This window comes from Lepidochelys kempii, chromosome 6 (genome assembly GCF_965140265.1).
Source record: "Lepidochelys kempii isolate rLepKem1 chromosome 6, rLepKem1.hap2, whole genome shotgun sequence".
In the NCBI taxonomy this organism is placed as follows: Eukaryota; Metazoa; Chordata; order Testudines; family Cheloniidae; genus Lepidochelys; species Lepidochelys kempii.
Window position 1 is genome coordinate 116,038,880 of NC_133261.1, and position 26,826 is coordinate 116,065,705.

The window sequence follows — 26,826 nt, forward strand, 5'->3', positions numbered from 1 at the left end:
AGTCCTTTTCAATAGCTATTCATTTCCCCTGCTACTTTCTTCTCGCCCTCCATGCACACAGGTTTCCAGCCCACTGCTCTTGCTTTTGCAATGATATTTTGTGTCCCATAATCCTAGCTCTGCTGATGGACTTCTGTACCTAGTGTGTTCTGTGATGCCAGCCCTATCACAAATAAAAGCAAAAAATATCAGAGGGAGGTGCTGACTGGTACTAACAAAGGAACAAACAGCAGGGACTTGGCAGGGCATGTCTTCAGCCCATTGATCCAAGACAGCTTGGGTATTTTCTTTTTTAAATTAGTGTGAACTCAAGTAGGGAGCACAAGTAAAGTTACAGCCATGAAATGCACTAGTGATTCTACTATTGGCTGATGGTGCAGAATTTTAATAGGACAGCTCTCTGCAAGATGCTTTTTGCTATGGTTTACCTGCAGCAAGAGAATCCTGCACTAGCAAATTGGGTGGCTGGGTTATTCCATGCCTCTAAATTCAGATCCTCCGCTAGTGTAAACTGCTTTAGGAATAGAATATCAGGGTTGGAAGGGACCTCAGGAGGTCATCTAGTCCAACCCCCTGTTCAAAGCAGGACCAATCCCCAATTTTTGGTCCAGATCCCTAAATGGCCCCCTCAAGGATTGAACTCACAACCCTGGATTTAGCAGGCCAATGCTCAAACCACTTAGCTATCCCTCCTCATATCCTATATACCTTTTGGGATCTGGGCCCAAGAGTTTAAGTGATTTTCTCAAAGTCATGCAGCAAGTCAGAAGCAGGACTAGAACTCAGATTTTCTGACAATAAAGCCAGGGCCCTATTTACTGGATCACATGGCCCTCGTGCATCGGGACACTCTGATAGCATCTGGCTGAAATGAAAGCCAAGCAGCACAGCTTGGTCCAGCTCATGCATCTTTCTAGGAGAACTGTGTATCCTGGGACCCCACCACAGAGGCATATTGTTGACAATATTCCAATACCAACGATGTCCCATGACCATCATCTGCCTGACTCTCTTGCTTCTGACTATTTGCTTCCCCTTTTCACAGGGGAATATGTTTATTTGTTTGTTTTTAAACAGGGCCTGAGTTTTCTCCTTCCTAATGTGTTTTATGCTTCGGGAAGTGGTGAAAATCACGCCTTGCTCTTTGATTTTGGGAGCCAGATTCTAATCTCATCTACAGCTGTATCAATCTAGAGTAATCTAATTAACATCCATGGGACCCCTACAGATTTCCACAGTTGGGCCACATCAGAATCTGGCCCTTAACTTTCTGTGTTATGTTTCAGACACTTTAAAAATAAATGTTAGTTACTGACTCTTATTTGTCACTTGACACAGATTAGAACCTCTCTTTTCTATTACCTTGTATTTTTCCTTTAAGATTCAGTTTGGGGGTTCAGAGCCCAAAAAAACAGCATGTTCTCCAGTGGATTCTCTTCATTCCTTATATATTCATGTGTTTATCATCAACCCTTTCGGGTGTGTCAGACATGTGGGAATCTAGCAAATACATATTTTCTATAGTGTTTGCAAAAAGAAAAGGAGTACTTGTGGCACCTTAGAGACTAACCAATTTATTTGAGCATGAGCTTTCGTGAGCTACAGCTCACTTCATCGGATGCATACCGTGGAAACTGCAGCAGACTTTATATACACACAGAGAATATGAAACAATACCTCCTCCCACCCCACTGTCCTGCTGGTAATAGCTTATCTAAAGTGATCATTTGATCAGACACAAGAAAACAGATTTCTTTCTTTCATTCCTTTGCCGCTGCCCTGAAAGAAGTACAGCTGAATGCACGGCATAGATTTGGGGGAAGGGGAGCATAAATTGTATATATGAGGTTGCACTGAAATAGAACACTCTGTTGAAATTTACAAAATCAGTATCTCAGGGGCACTGAGTCTCTTGACTCAAGTTATTCTTAGCTTCAGGGTCACTTGGAAATGAAACTAAATGAAAATTACATGCTCATTTCCTATGGGAAACCGTATTGGAATGTCTGCAGTTATCATCCTGCTTCAGGAAGTGATAAAAGACTCCAAGTTTCATGGTATTTCTATAAGAAACAGTTTGGGTCATTTTCTCCACTAGCTAGAGCCTTCTGTAGTCATTTGCACTTGTGCAAAGTGGGGTAAAACCATGCTTCTATTCTGATTTGGAAGCATTTTGCACAAGTGCAAGTGGCTACACAAGGCACAACACAGCAGAGAATCAGGCTCTTTGTTTAATTGAATCAGTCACACTTAGGTGAGGGTCTAGCCAGTTCCAGTGCAACATTGCTCCTTTATGAACCTGAGAAATGTCTCAACACCTACAACTCCCCCAGTGCTTAATTTGTAATGAAAGCGGTGCTAGGCCTCAAGCAATTTTTTTTACATTCATAAGTGATGCAGCAAGCCCAGAGGTGCTGGGGCTATGAACTGCCAAGCCTAGAAGTGCTGGGGCTCAGCCCTGGCAAGCCCTGGCACAAATTAAGCACTGAACTCTCCCTAGTTTTACAGGCTCTGAGCTAGTGTCACCAAGGCTGTTTTGTGTCCTCTCTGGGTTGTGCTCACTATGAAGTCACCTAAGATTCTCAGATCTGAAATGAAAAATCAGGGCACCATATGGTTCATAGCCTCTTTTTCTACTTCTTTGGCATAATTGTTTCATTCCATAGGAATAAAATGGAAATAATATTTATGACACATTTGAGGGCTAGATCACATGCCCGCCCTCCTCCCGATTGTTTATATTGGCAGTACAAAAGGAGCTCATAACTACACCATCCCCAGAGAAGGACCCATAGTTCAGGGAGTCACAGTTCCACCAACCCAGAGGTAGCAATTTGCTGTGTACGTATACCAGCAGCAAGCTCTTACCCACCCCCCTTACACTGGTCATCTCAATTGGCTAGTGAATTGGGGCAAGACTAAAGCTCTTCCCATTCCCCTGCACCTGCTAGAGGAGGAATGAGGAACAGTCAGGGTGACCCAGCTGACCCCTGCGCACCCAGACTCAGGAGCTGGATATCCCATGCAGGGACATAAGGAGAATTAAGTACTGTCTTATGTCCCTGCACAAGGCCACTGTCCAAGGCACAATGTAGCCTAAATAGTTATATGACCCTGAGTGTTAGAAGCCAGAAGTTTGGTGGCTTGCCAGCACGAAGACACGGCAAGAACCCCTTTTGCTAAATTTAAATGACTGGCCCTGTAAGTTCTTCTCCCCGATCCACACTGTGGATCTCTTAGCTGAAGCACAGATCTTTACTACACACATGCCCTGAACTCCTTCCATGCATGAGACAGGAGTTCCCAGTCTTCAGTCATAGCGGGCCACTAAGGGGAAGTATAGGTGCAGTCTCCCTGAACTGTGACGCCATCTTTATTCATTATATTACTGTAGTGCCTGGAAGCTCCAGTCATTGACCGGGCCCCGTTGTGCCAGGGACTGTACAAACACAGAGCAAAAAGACTCTGCCTGCCCCAAAGAGCTGGTACAATAAATTTAACCAAGCATCTGATGAGCAAGCTCCCTTTCAAAACAAGCTGAGCATGGCACAACCCCAAGCCTGTGGGAGGCGGTGTTATCCTGTGGATAGGACCTTGGACTGGGAGTCAGGAGACCTGGTTCTGGCATTGACCTGCTGTGTGACCTTGGTAAGTCACTTCCAGTTGTTGTGCCATAATGTGTCTATACAGCAGCCAGCGTAATGGGGCCCTGATCTTACAGTCAGCAGGGTATCTCTGCCTCAAAAGGTGCTAGAAGCCATGGACTTGTAGTTGTCAGGCGTGTGCAATGCCTATGTGTATCCAGGGGTGTTTGGAATGCAGAAACGTTAGGCGTGGAATTGTGGGCTTCAGCCTCCACGGCATTATCTTGTGTCCTCTCTTTGTCAGGCCCTGATCCTTCTCCCAGTGAAATCAATCACAAAAGTCAGAATTAGCCCCAGATCCTCAGAGGGATTTCGGTGCCTAACTCCCATTGATTTCAACAGAAAATCAATGGGCATTAGATGCCTAAGTCCATTTGAGGAGCTGGGCCCTAGTCCTTAGAGTGCTCGGGAAGAAAGCATGTAACATTTGGTGTCTGCCTGTGCTTCCCTCCAGCCCACCCCTTCTCTCCCCGCTGGACTCAATCCTGGTCTTTTCCATGCAGAGTGTGCACAAGCGAAACATTGCCATGCGATGATACACAGAGCAGAGGGTGGGCAGTTCTGACTTGCAACTCCTCTGTTACGGCTGGCTGTGCTGCATGTCAAGTGCCCGTTCTGTAGCGTGGTTTTGTAGCTGCAGATATGAACCCTCTCAGGAGAGACTAACCACTTCTGCTTCTGCAATGTGCTAAAGTTGAACCTGACCCTTCGAGATGAATGGCTAGGCCACCCACTAATGCACTTTACTGCATAATACCATGACCACAAATGTTATTTTAACTGAACGTCACCATAGCCCAGACCCAGGGCAGCACAGGCTGCGAATAGCAGTAAACAGAGGGCTAGCTTGTGACTTTAGACACTTCATTGAGCAAGGGGCAATACATAAACTTCCCCCCTACAGGAGTAGCCCTGTGAGGCCTGGTGACTCAGAGATTCACCCTTGAGTCACAATTCCCTTCCATGCTTCCTCCTTGTTATGGGAGGAGGGAAGAGAGCAATCATGCACTGCTGGCCTATACCTACAGTAAATTACAACACCCCCCACCCCATGGGCTGAGCTGGCCAGTGAAGGAGGCCAACGCTCATCCCACTCACTCTATGTTCACCTGCTCTGGACATAGAGCAAGCAGGCATGTGGCCCTATGTACTCCTGAGTGCCAACTCCCTTAAGTAGGCATGTGGTTTGAGTCACAATCTAGCCTGAAGTAAAGACCATGCCATTCCAGTTTAATAGAGACCCCCTCACCCAGCCCTGAAACACTCTCAAACTGGGTCCAGCAAGTTTTTATCTGAGATTATTACGTTAGTCAAGTCCTTTTTTTTTTTTCTTTCCTTTTGGAGCTGTGAAGTTCCAAGAGTCACTCACACTGGTAACTGAGTCAGAAGAAGCCCAGCAGTGTCTAGCCAGAGCATAGTTTCTACCTCACACATGGAAATTCCCAAAGCGCATCAGCTGCCATGACTGCAGCATTCTGCATGGACAGAGCCCACGACAAGCATCACAGCTACATCACAATTAGCTCAGCGGCAGCCGTAGGATAAATGTTTTGACAATGTAAGAAAGCACTTAGAAAAAGCACTTAGTGTCATCTGACCAGGACCAGCCTTACAGATGAGTGACGTGGGTACTATGGTTGGGGGGGATGCTCCAGTCAATAGGCTTCAGAAGGGCCATGCCCACCTAGGAGGCAAGGAGGGAGGGGATAAAGGGGACTGCAGGGTGGGAGCCAGGCTGTCACACATGTCCCCTCTCTGTACCCCCAGCAGCATGACACCATGCTCTGCTTGTTGAGCCATCACCCACTGCTCAGGGAGCAGTACTTAATGGGCGCCAAAGAAAGTTCACCCATAACACCTGTCAGGGTTCCTTCCCCACTCTGAACTCTAGGGTATAGACGTGGGGACCCGCATGAAAGACCCCCTAAGCTTATTTCTACCAGCTTAGGTTAAAAATTTCCCCAAGGCACAAATCTCTATTTGTCCTTGGACTGAGGCGTGCTGCCACCACCAAGTGATTTAACAAAGAGCCAGGGAAAAGGACCACTTGGAGTTCCTCTTCCCCCAGCAATCCCCCCAAGCCCTTACACCCCCTTTCCTGGGGAGGCTTGAGAATAATATCCTAACTAATTGGTTACAAAATGATCAAAGACCCAAACCCCTGGGTCTTGAAACAATGGAAAAATCAGTCAGGTTCTTAAAAGAATGATTTTATTTAAAAAAAGAAAGAAAAGTAAAAATAGTCTCTGTAAAATCAGGATGGAAAATACTTTACAGGGTATTCAGATTCAAAACACAGAGGATTCCCCTCTGGGCAAAGCCTTAAAGTTATAGAAAACACAGGGGAAATTCACAAGCAAAACAAAAAACTAATCTGCCTTGCCTGGCTTATTTATACTGGTTGCAATATTGGAGACATGGATTAGGATGGGTTGGAGAAGACGGATTTCTGTTCTGTCCCTCTCAGTCCCAAGAGAGAACGGCCACAGAAACAAAGAACCCAAAACAAACCCTCTCTTCCCCCGCCCCAGATTTGAAAGTATCTTTTGTCCCCATTGGTCAGGTGCCAACCAGGTTATTTGAGCTTCTTAACCGCTTACAGGTAAGGAGGAATTTTAGGCTACCCTTATGGTTATGACAGCACCATTTTCCCTAAGGCCAGCCCTGCATATGGTATAGGAGCAGCACATAACACCCCAGTAATAACCACTCATGGTCTTGGGTAAGGCCCTGGACAGGAACTCAAGAGATCTAGGCTCAGTTTCCTGACTCTGCCACAGACTTCCTGGGTCATCTTGGACAAGACACCAGGGGGCAGATTTTTGAGGGCTCAGCACCAAATCTGAAGCTAGTTTTTTCAAAAGCGCTTGGCACCCAATACACTGAACCCTGCTGGAAATCTGGACATTTCATTTAGGTGTTTAATGGGGAGCAGAGCTCTGTTTAAAGCCTGGCCTCAATTGGAGGTGCTGAGTTCTTTTGAAAGCTAGCCTTTAAAAATCGCTCTGTGCCTCAGTTTCCCATCAGTACTTTTGAGATAATACCTTTCTCCTGCCCTTTATCTGTGTTCTCTATGTAGATTCTTCCAGTAGCTCTTCAGGACAGGGGCTGTCTCTGCCTTTGTACAGTGCATAGCACAGGGGAGCACTGACCACACTTGAGCCTTTTGGGACTAGTGCAATACAGTACAGTGATAATAATTAATCATAAGTTGAGTGATGAGAACTGCAGAAAGCCGTAAGGCAGGTGCTAATGAATTCTTGACATACTCAGAGGATATTCCATACTCTGTAATATAAGCAATCGGCCATGCTACTGGAATCATAGACTCATAGGACTGGAAGGGACCTTGAGAGGTCATCTAGTCCAGTCCCCTGCACTCATGGCAGGACTAAGTATTATCTAGACCATCCCTGACAGGTGTTTGTCTAACCTGCTCTTAAAAATCCCCAACAACGGAGATTCCACAACCTCCCTAGGCAATTTATTCCAGTGCTTAACCACCCTGACAGGAAGTTTTTCCTCATGTCTAACCTAAACCTCCCTTGCTGCAATTTTAAGCCCATTGCTTCTTGCCCTATCCTCAGAGGTTAAGAAGAACAATTTTTCTCCCTCCTTCTTGTAACAACCTTTTATATACTTGAAAACTGTTTTCATGTCCCCTCTCAGTCTTCTCTTCTCCAGGCTAAACAAACCCAATTTTTTCAATCTTCCCTCATAGGTCATGTTTTCTAGATCTTTAATCATTTTTGTTGCTCTTCTCTGGACTTTCTCCAATTTGTCTACATCTTTCCCGAAATGTGGCACCCAGAACCGGACACAATACTCCAGCTGAGGCCTAATCAGCACAGAGTAGAGTGGAAGAATTACTTTGCAATTGTTACTTACAACACTCCTGCTAATACATCCCAGAATGATGTTTGCTTTGTTTGCAACAGTGTTACACTGCTGACTCATACTTAGCTTGTAATCCACTATGACCCCCAGATCCCTTTCTGCAGTACTCCTTCCTGGCAGTCATTTCCCATTTTGAATGAATGTCCTCTTTGTTCCTCTTGCTTAAGTGAGAAAATATGCACAAAGATTCTGTTGCAATAGGAATCACTCTTCTTTTCTTTCCTGACACCTCCTCAGCATGAGAACATTGTTCCTCCACGGGACCTTCTGTGCCATACATGAGTCATATGATTATTTGACTCATGTCATTTTGTCATGGCCACAAAAAGAAGCCTGATTTTCACTTAGCCCCAATCAATTTACCGTCTGATCACAATTTCCACATAAAAAATGGTTTTACCCAATAAAACACCAGATAATTTAAAAAACACCAGCATCATTTGACTTTGTTCAGCTATCCAGATAGCCATTGACATGAACAAGAATTCAGGTGTATATGCTGCATACGTAACTATATATTAGGGATTTGTACAGATGCCATCACCATAGCATCTGAGCTCCCCACAATCTAAAACGTATTTATCCATATAACACCCCTGCGAGGTGGGGAAGCTCTCTTAATCCCATTTTACAGACGGAGAACTGAGTCGCACAGTGACTAAGCAACTTGCCCATGGTGACACAGGACATTTGTGGCAGGGGGTGGGAATTGAACCTACATCTCCTGAGTACTGGGCTACTATCCTAACAACTGGGCCATCCTTCCTTTCCTGAATATTCATTTATAATCTATATACATCCATGTATATACTATAGATTAGCAATAGTAGAATCACTTATCAGGGCACCTGACCTTAGCTTGGCATGCCTGAGGGATAGAGAGGAGGTGGCAGAGATGGTATTACACCCTTTTCTGGCCCCTTGGGTTGTCAGGAGGCCAGTGTAGCCTCCAGTGTAAACTTAGAACAGCCTCAGGACTGCTCTAAATTTACAAGAAACAGGAATAATTCTGCTTTCTGAGGATTGGCCAGAGTGCTGTGAGTGTTCCAGCTATGCCCCTCCCATACATCCCCTCCATCTCCCCTGTGATGAGGGATGAAGCAGGTGGTGTAAAAGCAGGCTTTGCACCTCCTTTTTCTGGGGGAATCCACAGCTACTCATTTAGGGGACTTGGAATCCAGGGTCCTCTGCAACCCTAGCAAGACTGGGCATCAGCTGGGGGAGAGGGGTGCAAAGACACAAGAGCAGCCCACTTTTCTGAAAACTTGTTTGCAGAAGTCTGAGTGTGATTAGGGAGTCTGAGCCAGTTGTAGGCCTGTTCATTTACAATGAAACATGATGTCTGCATGTAAAGAAGAGCCAGATTCATAACTATTCTGGGCTATTAGCCACTCCAGATGAGAAGCAAGGTCAGCCTTTGTTCTGCTGAATGCATTCGCTTTGAAAGGGCAGCCTTGTATGTGAAAAAAGATTGCTGTTTGTATCGGTTCCATCCCAAAAATGACCGGGGGTTGGGGGGGGAAGGGTTACATTTTTCCCCAAATCACACACTAGGCCTAAGTACTGCACACACAAAGGGGTTCTGTTCAGTTGCCTTCATTTAAAACACTGACTTAATTTAGCAAAACTGGGCAAGAAATACAGTGACATGTTGATGGCTCAAAGTGCAGAACGAGCTGCTTCTGCTTCATCTCAGCAGACTGAGATGATGGGAACAGATAGCAATCTGAAAAAAGGAAGGTCGTTCCTTTATTTCAGATGATACTTTCTTCTTCTATCACCTTGGTTAAACTGATTAAAGCCAACCATAGTCTGGCGCAGATTTGTCATTGAAAACATTAGCTTTGTATCCAAGGCTTGTCCATACACCAATTGCTTTAACTACTCTGGTGTAGTTAAAGAGGTACAATCCTCGGTGTGGATGCAATTATACAGTCCAATTATACTTTCAGTAAAAAGGTGCTTTGCTGGATCAGGGTTGGAGTGCTCAGAAACTTTCAGGATTGAGCCCTTGCAAAACAATTTCCATGAAATAGAATGCAGTTTACATTTGCCCATTTCTGCATGCCCTGACATTTTGGGAAGGTTGTATCACAACTATGGTATTTTGACTGTAACCCTGTTTTTTTCATACCCCTGAGCGACATAAATTATACCAACAAAAGTGGTAGCGTAGACATGGCCCTAGTGACATCAAGGGTCTGGCTACGTGGATATGATTGGAGCCTTAGTGTGAACATTTTGTAAAAACACATCCAGTTTCAAATGTATCTGAAATTTGAAAGTGGAAGGCAGCTTAGGTGAAAATGATCATGAAATGGTAGAGTTCATGATTCTAAGGAATGGTAGGAGGGAAAACAGCACAATAAAGATAATGGATTTCACCAAGTCAGACTTTAGCAAACTCAGGGAATTGGTAAGTAAGATCCCATGGGAAGCAAGTCTAAACAGTTCAAGAGAGCTGGCAGTTTTTCAAAGAGACATTATAAAGGGCACAAGAACAAACTATCCCACTGCATAGGAAAGATAGAAAATATGGCAAGAGGTGGCTTAACCTGGAGATCTTCAATGATCTGAAACTCAAAAAAGAGTCCTACAAAAAGTAGAAACTAGGATGCTTCTGAGTAGTTTAAAACAGAGTTACACAGTGCAGGAAAAGAAAACAAAGAACATGCAAGCACTGGTGCTTGCAAGATAGGTGCTATTGCAGTACAGGGCTGTGAAACCCAAATAGTCTGTGAAAATTCACTGTAGTTTTCAAAATGCATGAAAAGGCCCTGGACAGAGGATACCAGCGGAGAAGCTGAGCCAGCAGTGAGCCACACTCAGACAGTTTGAGATATGAGATGTAAGTCATCAGCCAGAGGTATCACATATAGGACAAGGTTTGCAATAGCCTTTCTTTGCGACCTTAGAGAACAGACGTTTTTGTGTAACACAATGCTACTAGCTGGGTCGTTGGCAATAGGGACTGAATGCAGGACTTTGTATCTAAAAGCATGAGGCTATACTGCATGTGCTAAAATAAACAGTTCTGTTAGCTCAAAAGGTATAGCAGGCTCATCAGTAAACATGGCTTCCATCTGTGAATTTGAATTGTAGATGCCTCTCCCATATGTTAAACACACAAAATAATATCAAAGGAACTGTCCATGAATATGACCAGCCCAACCATTAGCTCACTCCTTCCCCAGCAGCCTGGGGACAAAGAGAGGAAGATGTGCTTTGCAGTGTGCCAGGAAAACTAACATGTGAGAGCAGCAGGAGAAGCACTATTGGTTATGAAGGGATCTTAAGGAGGTCAGAGAACTCAATCTGTAAGATTTTACCTTCAATTAATCTACGCTTCAGTATGGCTGGATGTATCCAACAGAAGGCAGAGTCTGGCATTGGAATAACTGCAGTTCTTTAGAGATCCACCAGGCTGAATTTTGGTCTCCGTTTCAATGGTGTAAATAATGTGGAAATCTCTGAAATACAATATGTGAAATTAATCTGTGGTGTAACTGCATTGAAATCAACTAGACCTGGCTCTTGCTGCTTTGACCCCATTTGAAATCATGTTTGAGATGTAATATTTTGGGTGTGCACAAAAACTGGGACCTAAGCAGTAGGGGCAGATGAAGACTGAAGAAACAGAAGACTCTCTTGCCATGCAAGTCAGTATCTATCAAAATAAAATATGGGGAGGTGAGAATGACTGAAAAAAATCATTAAATATCACCTCTAATCAAGCTATGTTATATAATAGAGGCATGAGTGGGTTTTATCTTCATTTTTAGGCATTTGACCCATTCTTTAAATCCATATTTTATAAATAGTTTAAGTTCTTATCTTCCACCCATTTCAACATCTGTTTTAACATTGTAAACTTGTATCTAAATCTCGGTGTGTGTGAGAGAGAGAGAGAGTGATCACCAAATCCAGATCTTCAGATACGTCTCTGCAATCTTTATTAGCAAAGCTATTCTTATTTAATCTCCTGTGGTTTAGGGAACACAAAAAAAGCAAAGATTGCTCTATGAAATACTAGTGGACATTATCTTTGCCTATATCCCTTACTGTGCTTCCTGCTGCAGGAAATTAAACATTTTTTACTAATTTGCAGCTCAAAACTAGAGAAGTTTTTGTTGTATGTCCTGACCTTCACTTTGAGTATCATTTCCATGTGGATTAAGCAAACAGAGAACAGTTTAGAAATGTTTCTGTACAATAAATTACTTTGAACCTGGATCATGCTAGAGACCTGTTCAGTTTGAAAAAAACCATTCAATAATCCATAGGGAAGATTATAAAATATGATTAATACCATGAAACCTTGGGACTACAATTTATAAAGCTGTGCAATAATGAAGTGCTGTATATGTCAGATCCCTTTCTAAACAAGGTAATTCATAGAATCATAGAATCATAGAATATCAGGGTTGGAAGGGACCTCAGAAGGTCATCTAGTCCAACCCCCTGCTCAAAGCAGGACCAATTCCCAGTTAAATCATCCCAGCCAGGGCTTTGTCAAGCCTGACCTTAAAAACCTCTAAGGAAGGAGATTCTACCACCTCCCCAGGTAACGCATTCCAGTGTTTCACCACCCTCTTAGTGAAAAAGTTTTTCCTAATATCCAATCTAAACCTCCCCCACTGCAATTTGAGACCATTACTCCTCGTTCTGTCATCTGCTACCATTGAGAACAGTCTAGAGCCATCCTCTTTGGAACCCCCTTTCAGGTAGTTGAAAGCAGCTATCAAATCCCCCCTCATTCTTCTCTTCTGCAGGCTAAACAATCCCAGCTCCCTCAGCCTCTCCTCATAACTCATGTGTTCCAGTCCCCTAATCATTTTTGTTGCCCTTCGCTGGACTCTCTCCAATTTATCCACATCCTTCTTGAAGTGTGGGGCCCAAAACTGGACATAGTACTCCAGATGAGGCCTCACCAATGTCGAATAGAGGGGAACGATCACGTCCCTCGATCTGCTCGCTATGCCCCTACTTATACATCCCAAAATGCCATTGGCCTTCTTGGCAACCAGGGCACACTGCTGACTCATATCCAGCTTCTCGTCCACTGTCACCCCTAGGTCCTTTTCCGCAGAACTGCTGCCTAGCCATTCGGTCCCTAGTCTGTAGCTGTGCATTGGGTTCTTCCGTCCTAAGTGCAGGACCCTGCACTTATCCTTATTGAACCTCATCAGATTTCTTTTGGCCCAATCCTCCAATTTGTCTAGGTCTTTCTGTATCCTATCCCTCCCCTCCAGCGTATCTACCACTCCTCCCAGTTTAGTATCATCCGCAAATTTGCTGAGAGTGCAATCCACACCATCCTCCAGATCATTTATGAAGATATTGAACAAAACTGGCCCCAGGACCGACCCTTGGGGTACTCCACTTGATACCGGCTGCCAACTAGATATGGAGCCATTGATCACTACCCGTTGAGCCCGACAATCTAGCCAGCTTTCTACCCACCTTGTAGTGCATTCATCCAGCCCATACTTTCTTAACTTGCTGACAAGAATACTGTGGGAGACCGTGTCAAAAGCTTTGCTAAAGTCAAGAAACAATACATCCACTGCTTTCCCTTCATCCACAGAACCAGTAATCTCATCATAAAAGGCGATTAGATTAGTCAGGCATGACCTTCCCTTGGTGAATCCATGCTGGCTGTTCCTGATCACTTTCCTCTCATGCAAGTGCTTCAGGATTGATTCTTTGAGGACCTGCTCCATGATTTTTCCGGGGACTGAAGTGAGGCTGACTGGCCTGTAGTTCCCAGAATCCTCCTTCCCTTTTTTAAAGATTGGCACTACATTAGCCTTTTTCCAGTCATCCGGGACTTCCCCGGTTCGCCACGAGTTTTCAAAGATAACGGCCAATGGCTCTGCAATCACAGCCGCCAATTCCTTCAGCACTCTCGGATGCAACTCGTCCGGCCCCATGGACTTGTGCACGTCCAGCTTTTCTAAATAGTCCCTAACCACCTCTATCTCCACAGAGGGCTGGCCATCTATTCCCCATTTTGTGATGCCCAGCGCAGCAGTCTGGGAGCTGACCTTGTTAGTGAAAACAGAGGCAAAAAAAGCATTGAGTACATTAGCTTTTTCCACATCCTCTGTCACTAGGTTGCCTCCCTCATTCAGTAAGGGGCCCACACATTCCTTGGCTTTCTTCTTGTTGCCAACATACCTGAAGAAACCCTTCTTGTTACTCTTGACATCTCTGGCTAGCTGCAGCTCCAGGTGCGATTTGGCCCTCCTGATAACATTCCTACATGCCCGAGCAATATTTTTATACTCTTCCCTGGTCATATGTCCAACCTTCCACTTCTTGTAAGCTTCTTTTTTATGTTTAAGATCCGCTAGGATTTCACCATTAAGCCAAGCTGGTCGCCTGCCATATTTACTATTCTTTCGACTCATTGGGATGGTTTGTCCCTGTAACCTCAACAGGGATTCCTTGAAATACAGCCAGCTCTCCTGGACTCCTTTCCCCTTCAAGTTAGTCCCCCAGGGGATCCTGGCCATCTGTTCCCTGAGGGAGTCGAAGTCTGCTTTCCTGAAGTCCAGGGTCCGTATCCTGCTGCTTACCTTTCTTCCCTGCGTCAGGATCCTGAACTCAACCAACTCATGGTCACTGCCTCCCAGATTCCCATCCACTTTTGCTTCCCCCACTAATTCTACCCGGTTTGTGAGCAGCAGGTCAAGAAAAGCGCCCCCCCTAGTTGGCTCCTCTAGCACTTGCGCCAGGAAATTGTCCCCTACGCTTTCCAAAAACTTCCTGGATTGTCTATGCACCGCTGTATTGCTCTCCCAGCAATTACCAAGGAGTGGTCAAATAAGGGATAGTTCTCTCACAGACATGCCTCGATGCCTGTGATCCAGCATCTAGTCACATTGATGGAAAAACTCCTATTGACAGCAACATCCCCCTGTTCAATGGGAACACTATGTGACCCAGAACCAGTAATTATTTATTCTGAGGCAGTTTACTGACATGTTTAGCAAACATTTCAGCACAGCCCAGTCCATATGAAAAGTCAACTTGAGTGGCTAAATTCAGCCTTGCTTTATGCCAGCTTGTGGCATAAATGTCCATAGAGGTGAAGTTGCCTCACAGAAAAAGAACGGGCAGCCAGAAAAATGGGCAGTGCTGGGAAAGAAGGGTGACTGGCAGATGTGCATCCCCTAAGCAGGGCCAGTGCTTAATTTGTAATGAAAGAGGTGCCAGGGCCCAACTAATTAAGTGCCAGGGCTCAAGCAATTTTTTTACATTCATAACTGATGCAGCAAGCCCAGAGGTGCCAGGGCTACGAACTGCCACAAATTAAGCACTGAGCAGGGCTCTTATGCAGGAACTAAAGATGCCTGTCCCAGGAATAGCAACACTGGAAATGCTGCCTGCCCTCTGGAGTGGTCTTTATTAGTACACAAAATATCACAGTTTTCATCTCCTTGTGCCAGCGGTCATCAATATAGCCCAAGGACTGATGGCTATCACAACTGGCAAACCAAATAAATATTAGCTTTTTGTCAGCTTTGCATAAGTACAGCACACGTCACTTTCCACCAGGCAGATTTCACAGAGCGTATCACCAGCTCTACCACAAGGCACTTTAAGTATTGCTTGAAAACTGAGTCTAAATATGGACTCATAACCCTTGCCCTGTGCTCTTTTCGTACCAGAAGGAGTGGGACTGAATGGAGATGAAGCCAGGTGGGCATTGTCTATACTGGGAAAGGGCATCATGTTAGAAAACATGTTAAATTGACCTATGTTGTTAAATAACACACTATAAAAACACACAGGCTGAAATTTTCATTGCTGCCTAGGAGACGTGGATGCTTAATTCCCATTAAAATTAATAGCTGAGTAACCAACTGAAGTGATTTTAAACACAACAGTCCTGGTCTATACTGAATGCTAAGTCATGTTTACATTGCGTTAGTTAATGAGTTTTCTAAACCAATGGATTTTTCCCAGGATAGGCTTGGTCTTTCATTACTAGGCTTATGCTTTCATAAACCTCTGGAGTGAAATCCTGGCCTGGGATAATGGGGCAAACTCCCATTTGAGTTCAATGAGGCCAGGATTTCACCCCTAGTTTCAAACACAGGCTCTGGTTTCTTGGAGGGTCATTTAAGTGCAGATAAATGAATTGTCTGAAGACAAAGATTCACTGAATAATAAAGCTCAAACAGTGAATTATGAAAAAGAGAACAGGCGAGCAGCAAAGCATGAGAACAAATGTATTAGCAGTGATGGGTGACCTTCAAAAGGATTAGAGTTCAGGTTTCTTTCAGATAAGCAGCCAAGAGTTTGGAAAGTCCAGTCTTGCCCCATTGAACCCCATGGAAGTTTTGCCACTGATTCCATTGTAGCAGGAGGAGAGCCTTTGTGCTTATTCAAACCCTATTAGTTTGTAAAATTGGGCTACCGATATTATGAGAACAAGATTTCATGTCCCATGTTGGAACAGAGACAGCATCACTCTAGTGTACAGACGTGGGGACCTGCGTGAAAACCCCCTAAGCTTATTTTTACCAGCTTAGGTTAAAACTTCCTCAAGGTACAAACTATTTTCCTTTTTCCCTTGGACTTTATTGCTGCCACCACCAAGCGTCTAACAGATCAACTGGGAAAGAGCCCAATTGGAAACATCTTTCCCCCCAAAATCCTCCCCAAACCCAACACCCCCTTTCCTGGGGAAGCTTGATAAAAATCCTCACCAATTTGCATCGGTGAACACAGACCCAAACCCTTGGATCTTAAGAACAATGAAAAAGCAATCAGGTTCTTAAAAGAAGAATTTTAATAGAAGAAAAAGTAGAAGAATCACCTCTGTAAAATCAGGATTCATAGATTCATAGATATTTAGGTCAGAAGGGACCATTATGATCATCTAGTCTGACCTCCTGCACAATGCAGGCCACAGAATTTCACCCACCACTCCTAAAAAAGACCTCACACCTATATCTGTGCTATTGAAGTCCTCAAATTGTAGTTTGAAGACCTCAAGGAGCAGAGAATCCTCCAGCAAGTGACCCGTGCCCCATGCTACAGAGGAAGGCGAAAAACCTCCAGGGCCTTCCAATCTGCCCTGGAGGAAAATTCCTTCCCGACCCCAAATATGGCGATCAGCTAAACCCTGAGCATATGGGCAAGATTCATCAGCCAGATACTACAGAAAATTCTTTCCCGGGTAACTTGGATCTTACCCCATCTAAAAACCCATCACAGGCCATTGGGCCTATTTACCATGAATATTTAATTACCAAAACCATGTTATCCCATCATACCATCTCCTCCATAAACTTATCGAGTTTAATCTTAAAGCAAGATAGATCTTTTGCCCCCACTACTTCCCTCGGAAGGCTATTCCAAAACTTCACTCCTCTGATGGTTAGAAACCTTCGTCTAATTTCTAATCTAAATTTCCTAGTGGCCAGTTTATATCCATTTGTTCTTGTGTCCACATTGGTATTGAGTTTAAATAATTCCTCTCCTAACCTTACAGGGTAATCAGATTCAAAACATAGAGAATCCCTCTAGGCAAAACCTTAAGTTACAAAAAGACACAAAAACAGGAATCTACATTCCATTCAGCACAGCTTACTTTATCAGCCATTTAAACAAAACAGAATCTAACGCATATCTAGCTAGATTACTTACTAAGTTCTAAGACTCCATTCCTGTTCCGTTCCCGCAAAAGTGTCACACAGACAGAGATCCTTTGTTTCTCCCCCCTCCAGCTTTTGAAAGTATCTTGTCTCCTCATTGGTCATTTTGGTCAGGTGCCAGTGAGGTTATCCTAGCTTCTTAACCCTTTACAGGTGAAAGGGTTTTTTCCTCTGGCCAGGAGGGATTTTAAAGGTGTTTATATTTATGACAGCATCCAATTGAAAAATATCATGTGGCCTAGAAGCTAGTATTGCTAGCTGTGGTATGTCTTCAGTGGGGTTGCCCAGGTGTAAGCGTGGGAGAGTTTGGCCCATGTAATTTCATTCCATTTGCAAACATATGATGCAATCAGCCGTGATGTGTTTTGTGCTAGCAAACCAGGGAAATATGGTCTAGATGAAATTAGTGTAAAGTGGGTGCACAACTGGTTGAAAGACCATACTCAAAAGAGTAGTTATTTATGGCTTGCTGTCAACCTAGCAACCTGGGTCCAGTATTATTCACTATTTTCATTCTGATTGGATAATGGAACAGAGAATAGGCTTATAAAATTTGAGGATGACACCAAATTGTGAGGGGTTACAAGCACTTTGGAGGACAGGATTTGAATTCAAAACAACCTTGACAAATTAGAGAACTGCTTTGAAATCAACAAGATGAAATTCAATCATGATGAGTGCAAAATACTATACTTAAGCAGGAAAAATCAAATGCACAACTACAAAATGGGGAATAACAGGCTAATTGGGAGTGCTGATGAAAAGGCTCTTGGGGTAATAGTGGTTCATAAACTGAATATGAGTCAATAATATGAAGCACTTGCAAAAAAAGGGTAATATCCATCTGAGGTGTATTATCAGGATTGTCATACGTAAAACACAGAGGGTAATTGTCCCACTCTACTCGGCAGTGGTCAGGCTTTTGCTGGGGTACTGTGTCCAGTTCTGGGTGCCACACATCAGGAAGATGTGGATAAATGAGTGAGAGTCCAGAGGAGAAAACAATAATTATAAGAGGTTTAGAAAACTTGACCTACAGGGAAAAGTTAAAAAAACTGGACCTATTTAGTCTTGAGAAAAGTGGACTGAGGTGGGGACCTGATAAAAGTCTTCAAATATGTTAAGGACTGTTATAAAGATGATGGTGATCAACTGTTCTCCAGCTCCATTGAAGGAAGGACAAGAAGTAATGGGCTTAATCTGCAGTAACGAAGATTTAGATTATACATTAGGAAAAACTTTCTAACTAGAAGGGTAGTTAAATTCTGGAATTGGCTTCCAAACGAAGCTGTGGAATCCCCATCATTGACAGTTTCTAAGAACAGCTTAGAAAACCACCTGTTGGGGTGGTTTAGGTTTACTTGGTCCTGCCTCCACATAGGGGGCTGAACTTGACCTCTTGAGATCCCTTCCAACCCTATATTTCTATGATTCTATGCCACGGGTGGCCAACCTGAGCCTGAGAAGGAGCCAGAATTTTCCAATGTACATTGCCAAAGAGCCACAGTAAAACGTCAGCAGCCCCCCATCAGCTTCTCTGCCCCCCCCCCACAAACTCCCAGCACCTCCCACCCACCGGCAGCCCCGCCGATCAGCACCTCTCCCTCTCTCCCTGCATCTCCCAATCAGCTGTTTCGTGGCGTGCAGGAGGCTCTGGGGGGAAGGGGAGGAGCAAGGGCGGGTGCAGGCTGAGGGGAGGGAGTGGGAAGGGGTGGAGTGGGGGCAGGGCCTGTGGCAGAGCCAGGGTTGAGCAGTGAGCACCCCCTGGCCCATTGGAAAGTTGGCACCTGTAGCTCCAGCCCCAGAGTCGGTGCCTGTACAAAGAGCCGCATATTAACTTCTGAAGAGCCACACGTGGCTCCAGAGCCACAGGTTGGCCACCCCTCTTCTATGCTATTATTGAATGAACAATGCAGGACAGAAGTCAACTGCATAGTCATTCTAATTTGATCAACACTGAGAAAACAATAACAAATGTATAGGGAAGTAAACTGATTATGAGTGCTTCATAAACCTAGTGAATTGTGTTTGACAATGAAATGCAGAGATGAAAAATAAAAAAAAATGCACACAAGATCTACACCCTTCTATAGAGTCTCGTGCAGACTAATCGAGGCATAGGTGGAGATGAAAATATGACCCTGTACTCTTTTTGGGTGTAGAATAATAATAAAAAAGGCAAATGCTAAATAAATTTACAGAGGAGCCCAGAGCTCAAATGGTACACGTGCGTGTAAAAAGGAAACAACTTTTCCCCGTCCTATTCACTCATTCTCTCTCCCTTTTTCATGCACACAGTACTTTATTTCAATAAATTAACATGGAAACCTGTGTTCTTTCCAGTTCCTCCTATTTCACTTCAGTGGGACAGATTTTTGTGGGGTAATGGCCAAGGCTGTTGCAAAGAGACACAGCTCAACTTCATAATTGTCATAGTCCTTACGTCTTTTTCCATTGCCTGCTGTTGGCGAGCCTTGCCCTTCATTTCTACATGAGATGACAGAGGTCCTCTCACAGCCCAGAAATTCTTCTGCATGGTGTCACTTTTCCTCTCATTCCTAACTGATGCACTGAGCTAGCTGGTGTGCAATGTGCAACTCAAATCCCAGATGGGAAGCAGCGTTGCCAATATGAACTTTAGAGTAGGATGGGTGAACTAAGAGCAGCTGAGCAGGAAGCCTGGTGAGCCCCTGTTATAGCTCAGAGAAGCTCCAGATACACCACTTTATTCAAGGGCTCCAAAACAGCCAGGCCTCCCCTTACCCCCTACTTCAGTGATTCCTAAACCCCAGGAGAATCCCCAAGAAGAGAAGAATAAGAGATCAAACAAAGGAGAATAAACATACTGAAGTATAAAATATCTGGGATTTGTCTTTCTTCAGCCACTGAAGCAGCCAATACCTGAGGACATAAAGCACTTCTATTTCCTGGGTAATAGTTAGCCCTTTAAAAATCAAGCTTAAAACCTATTCATTTCAGAAAAACATTCTTGGGGGCCCATCAATTTGTTTTGGTGGGGTGTCTATGTTTATTGCATTGGGGTATTAGCTGGGAAAGAACCACAGCAATTAAAAGGATTATTTTTTTAAAAATAACAATAGAACTGTGAAGGTTAAGAGCTGTTCCTAAAAGATGCAGTCTCCTTCTCCCATATCCCCTCCCCACCAAGAACTAAAGTTCTCCCGTCCCACCCTCAAAAAACCCTTGTGTTTTACAAGCAAATGGTGACATCAACATCACATAGGTCCACTTTTACAGATTTCCCAAAGTTGCATATTTATCCTGTAATCATTGCGTAACCTAAATCAAGCGTCAGAAGGCTTGGCTATCCCCAGCCCACAGCAATGGTATTACTGTTCAGACATTGCAAAACAGCTTCATCCTGACTTTCAGTTCAGTTTTTCTCCCTCGCCGAAGTCTGTCAGGTGATGTCACTGGCGGGTTCGCTGAGTGGAATAAAATGCTCATCAACTCTTAGGGTATGTCTACACTACAAAATTAGGTTGAATTTATAGAAGTCGGTTTTGTAGAAAGCGTTTTTATACAGTTGATTGTGTGTATCCCCACACAAATGCTCTCAATGCATGTAGTCGGCGGAGTGTGTCAACAGTACCACAGCAACCGTCGACTTCCGGAGCATTGCACTGTGGGTAGCTATCCCACAGTTCCCGCAGTCTCCGCAGCCCATTTGAATTCTGGGTAGAAATCCCAGTGCCTGATGGGGCTAAAACATTGTCACAGGTGGTTCTAGGTACATATCTTCAGGCCCCCCTTCCCTCCCTCCCTCCGTGAAAGCAAGGGCAGACAATCGTTTTGCGCTTTTTTTCTTGAGTTACCTGTGCAGACACCATACCACAGCAAGCATGGAGCCTGCTCAGCTAACTGTCACCGTATGTCTCCTGGGTGCTGGCAGACGTGGTACTGCATTGCTACACAGCAGCAGTTTATTGCCTTTTGGTAGCAGACAGTGCAGTATGACTGGTAGCCGTCATCGACGTAGTCCTGGGTGCTCTTTTAACCGGGCGCCTGGGAAACATGGGAGTGACTCAGCCAGGTCATTTCCCTTGTTTTGTCTCATGGCAATTGAGTCCTACCAGCAGTGCACTGTCTTTTAATCTGCAGCTAGCAGAAGATGATGGCTAGTCATCATACTGCACCATCTTCTGCTGAGTGCCCAGGTGTTGATGATGGCTAACGGTCGTACTGCACAGTCTCCTGCCAGCAAGATGTATAAAGATAGATGAAGTGGCTCAAAACAAGAAATAGACCAGATTTGTTTTGTATTCATTTTCTCTTCCCTCCCTCCCTCTGTGAAATCAATAGCCTGCTAAACCCAGTTTTGAGTTCTATCCTTGAGGTTTTGAGTTCTATCCTTGAGGGGGCCATTCAGTTTCTCACAAAGCCACCCCCTTTGTTGATTTTAATTCCCTGTAAGCCAACCCTGTAAGCCATGTCGTCAGTCGCCCCTCCCTCTGTCAGGGCAACAGCAGACAATCGTTCTGCGCCTTTTTTCTGTGCAGACGCCATACCACGGCAAGCATGGAGCCCGCTCAGCTCACTTTGGCAATTAGGAGCACATTCAACACCACACGCATTATCCAGCAGTATATGCAGCACCAGAACCTGGTAAAGAGATACCGGGTGAGTAGGCGACGTCAGCGCGGTGACGTGAGTGATGAGGACATGGACACAGACTTCTCTCAAAGCAGGGGCCCTGGCAATGTGGGCATCATGGTGCTAATGGGCCAGGTTCATGCGGTGGAACGCCGATTCTGGGCTCGGGAAACAAGCACAAACTGATGGGACCGCATAGTGTTGCCGGTCTGGGATGATTCCCAGTGGTTGCAAAACTTTCGCAAGCGTAAGGGCACTTTCATGGAACTTTGTGACTTCCTTTCCCCTGCCCTGAGGCGCATGAATACCAAGATAAGAGCAGCCCTCACAGTTGAGAAGCAAGTGGCAATAGCCCTGTGGAAGCTTGCAACGCCAGACAGCTACCGGTCAGTTGGGAATCAATTTGGAGTGGGCAAATCTACTGTTGGGGCTGCTGTGATGCAAGTAGCCCACGCAATCAAAGATCTGCTGATATCAAGGGTAGTGACCCTGGGAAATGTGCAGGTCATAGTGGATGGCTTTGCTGCAATGGGATTCCCTAACTGTGGTGGGGCCATAGACAGAACCCATATCCCTATCTTGGCACCGGAGCACCAAGCCGGCGAGTACATAAATCGCAAGGGGTACTTTTCAATAGTGCTGCAAGCACTGGTGGATCACAATGGATGTTTCACCAACATCGACGTGGGATGGCCGGGAAAGGTACATGACGCTCGCATCTTCAGGAACTCTGGTCTGTTTCAAAAGCTGCAGGAAGGGACTTTATTCCCAGACCAGAAAAAAACCTTTGAGGATGTTGAAATGCCTATAGTTATCCTTGGGGACCCAGCCTACCCCGTAATACCATGGCTCACGAAGCTGTACACAGGCAGCCTGGACAGTAGTCAGGAGCTGTTCAATTACAGGCTGAGCAAGTGCAGAATGGTGGTAGAATGTGCATTTGGACATTTAAAGGCGCGCTGGTGCAGTTTACCGACTCGGTTAGACCTCAGCGAAACCAATATTCCCACTGTTATTACTGCTTGCTGTGCGCTCCACAATATCTGTGAGAGTAAGGGGGAGACGTTGAGGCAAATCGCCTGGCTGCTGGTTACGCACAGCCAGATACCAGGGCGGTTAGAAGAGCACAGGAGGGCGCGGTGCGCATCAGAGAAGCTTTGAAAACCAGTTTCATGACTGGCCAGGCTACGGTGTGCCACAGGGGATCAGGACTTTTGTCTCCTTTCACTGGTAGAAATATGGAGGGGCTGACTCACTCAGTGAGTAGCATTGCTAGCCACAGGTTAAGCCCTGGTCGAATTGCGTCCACAGTACCCCAAATTCGACCCAGCAAGGCCGATTTCAGCGCTAATCCCCTTGTCGGGAGTGGAGTAAGGAAATCAATTTTAAGAGCCCTTTAAGTCGAAAAAAAGGGCTTCGTTGTGTGGACGGGTGCAGGGTTAAATCGATTTAACGCTGCTAAATTCGACCTCAACTCCTAGTGTAGACCAGGGCTTAACCTGTGGCTAGCAATGCTACTCACTGAGTGAGTCAGCCCCTCCATATCTCTACCAGTGAAAGGAGACAAAAGTCCTGATCCCCTGTGGCAAGCAGAAAAGCGCCATGCATACCCTTTCCTTCTCTTTTCCCCATCTTCCCCCCTTTGATGATAATAATCATGTTTAGAAGGTAAATGAATCCTTATTCCTATTTTACAGATGGAGAAACTGTGGCACTGAAGTAACTTGCCAAAGGTCATACAACAGGCCAGTGGCAGAATTGGCCTAAAATCCTAATCCACTGACCTACTCCAGGGTGGCCAACCTGAGCCTGAGAAGGAGCCAGAATTTACCAATGTACATTGCCAAAGAGCCTCAGTAATACATCAGCAGCCCCGCCGATCAGCGCCTTCCCGATCAGGTGGGAAGGGGTGGAGTGGGGGGCAGGGCCTGTGGCAGAGCCAGGGGTTGAGCAGTGAGCACCCCCCAGCATGTTGGAAAGTTGGCACCGGTAGCTCCAGCCCCGGAGTCGGTGCCTATACAAGGAGTCGCATATAAACTTCTGACGAGCCGCATGTGGCTCCGGAGCCACAGGTTGGCCACTCCTGTCCTACTCACTGGGCCTCGCAGCATCTATTTAGCCTACTCCGATCTTCCCCAACTTCCCCCTCACCTCCTTTTTCCTCTCCTCCATAACCCCCCTCCAGCAACAGAATAAAGGACTTGGGCTCCAGGCCCCACAGTCAGAGGGAGCCCGATAGAAGAGAGAGTCAGTGCCAGGGTAGCGGGTAAGCACACAGGTGCAAGCCAGCTCCTCTCTGATGTGGGCAGTTTCATCTGGGAGGAAGATGAACTGAGCAGGCAGAGAAGAACGGATCACTGCAGTGCTCCCCTGTCACTGGGCTCCCATTCAGTAGTAGACCCAGGTTTACGTCCTTCACCTTCAAGGCTCTCAATATGCTCAGGAGCAACTGCTGGGGGTCGCGTCTCCCTCTGCTCTATGTGATCAACAAGAATACTAATATCGATGGCACAGAGATGAGCTTCCTGAGCAGGGGACAAAATCTCTCCTCTTCAGTAGGATTCTCTGCTGCACGTCAAGCTGTGCTCAGGTTGTCTCCCCTACTTCAGCTCAGAAGCAAGACACAACCCTTTCTCCCAAAGGAGGCAATACACTGATCAGTACCAAAACTGCACCGGGGAAAAGGAGAGACTTTATTCTAGACACCACTGCCAGAGGTGCTCTAGACTACTGCATGGGACATGCAAGGAGGACTAGAAGAAATCCATCCTCCCAGCTTTGGCTCTTATGTTGTGTTTGCTTCATAAAACATTGGGCATGTTGGGTTGTAAGTGAGGTGACATCTCTAGAGAGAAGCTAACAGCCAGAATTACCCTGGCTACGGCCAGGGAGGCAGAGACACTGGATCCTCAGCTCACACCCTGTGCACGCTACAAGTTCCACATAATTTTCTGTCACCTGTGGATAACGTTTCCCCATCCTCCCTCACCCACCTCCCCTCCTCTTCCACCATTTCCCTTCTCCTTCATCCACTCTCCTGCTTCCCCCATCTCCCTTCACCCTCATCCACCCTCCCCTCCTCTTCCACCCCTTCCACCATCTCCCTTTCCCTTCACCCACCCACTCCACTCCTTCCACCGTCTCCCTGCACCCTCCCCCTCCCTCTCCTCCTCTTCCACCATCCCCCTCACCCACCCACCCTTCCACCATCCCCCTCCCTCCCATCCCTTCCACCATCTCCCTTCTCCCTCATCACCCTCCCTTCCTCTTCCATCTCCCTTCCCCTTCATCCACCCTCCTCCTTCCACCATCTCCCTTCACCCTCACCCACCCTCCATTCCTCTTCCACCATCTCCCTTCACCCTCACCCACCCTCCTCTCCCCTCCCACCAGCCTCCTTCCCCTCCCCTTCCTTCCATCATCTCCATTCCCCTTCATCTACCCTCCTCCTTCCACCCTCCCCTTCCACCCTCACCCACCCTCTTCTCCCCTCCCATCTCCCTTCCCCATCACCCTCCCTCCCCTCCCCTCCCTTCCACCATCTCCCTTCCCCTTCATCCACCCTCCTCCTTCCACCGTCTCCCTTCACCCTCACCCACTCTCCATTCCTCTTCCACCATCTCCCTTCCCCCTCACCCACCCTCCTCTCCCCTCCCACATCTCCCTTCCCCATCAGCCTCCTTCCCCTCCCCTCCCTTCCACCATCTCCCTTCCCCTTCATCCACCCTCCTCCTTCCACCCTCCCCTTCCACCCTCATCCACACTCCTCTCCCCTCCCATCTCCCTTCCCCTCCCCTCCCTTCCACCATCTCCCTTCTCCCTCATCACCCTCCCTTCCTCTTCCATCTCCCTTCCCCTTCTTCCACCCTCCTCCTTCCACCATCTCCCTTCACCCTCACCCACCCTCCATTCCTCTTCCACCATCTCCCTTCCCCCTCACCCACCCTCCTCTCCCCTCCCACATCTCCCTTCCCCATCAGCCTCCTTCCCCACCCCTCCCTTCCACCATCTCCCTTCCCCTTCATCCACCTTCCTCCTTCCACCCTCCCCTTCCACCCTCATCCACCCTCCTCTCCCCCTCCCATCTCCCTTCCCCATCCGCCTCCTTCCCCTCCCCTCCCTTCCATCATCTCCCTTCCCCTTCATCCACCCTCCCCTCCCACCATCTCCCTTCCCCATCACCCTCCCTCTCCTCCCCTCCCCTCCCCTCCCCTCCCCTTCCACCCTCCCACTTCGCCCTCACCCACCCTCCCTTCCTCTTCTAGCATCTCCCTTCCCCTTCACCCCCCATCCCAGGTACGGGCCGGGGGGTGGGGGCCGAGGTCTCTCCTCCCCCTGCTGCTGCGGGGCCCCTGCCGTTTTGCCGCAGGGCAGGGAACGGCTGCCCGGGGGCTGCTGGGGAGCCGCGGCCCTGGCTGGGCGGTGCCTGGGACCCGGCGCTCCCTGCACACAAGCCTCCGGAGCTGCCCGGCGAGCAGGACCCGCCCAGCATGGGGGCCGGGGGCCGATCGGCAGGGGGAGAGCGGGGCGGGGTGCGGCTCCTCCACGTGAGACGCTGGGCAGTGACAGGAGCCGATCGCCGCCTGCACAGCGCCGGGGACCAGCTGGGCTGGGGCTGCCTGTCCGGACCTGCCCCGCGCCCGCCAGCGGCTCCCTCCCGGGCACGCACTGGAAGCAGGGAGAGGATGATCTTGGCTGCCCCGCCTGCCAGCAGCAGCTGCCTGTGAAGGAGAGAAAAACAAGCGCAGGGAGAGCCGGGTAAGACCATCCTCTCTTTCCCACTGACCCTGGGGGGCTGCTGCGGGAGTCAGGGGGCGGCAAGAAAGTGTCAGTGGTGGCTTTTGATTTCTCAAGAGCCCGGGGCTGCAGAATCGTTTCTGGGCGGAGGCAGGCGAGCTCCGCACGCGTTCGGTAGAGAACAGGGTCCCCTGCAGCAAAGCCCGCTGCATTCAGCTGGAGGAATTTGTTTTTCCTTTAAAAGAATTGTGAAAGATCTGATT

At 46.7% G+C, this 26,826-nt stretch overlaps 2 protein-coding genes across 4 annotated transcripts in view; both read left to right on the forward strand.

The window, feature by feature from the left end:
* ADSS1 (adenylosuccinate synthase 1) overlaps positions 1-26,826 on the forward strand; it is a 229,782-nt gene that overhangs the window by 44,126 nt on the left and 158,830 nt on the right. The window lies entirely within an intron of this gene.
* The window catches only part of INF2 (inverted formin 2), an 81,515-nt gene continuing 80,762 nt past the window's right edge, over positions 26,074-26,826 (forward strand). For all 3 annotated transcript variants that reach the window (XM_073349798.1, XM_073349799.1, XM_073349801.1), the window contains exon 1: positions 26,074-26,584. The gene's annotated coding sequence lies outside the window, so the exon portion shown is untranslated. The remainder of the gene's footprint in view (positions 26,585-26,826) is intronic.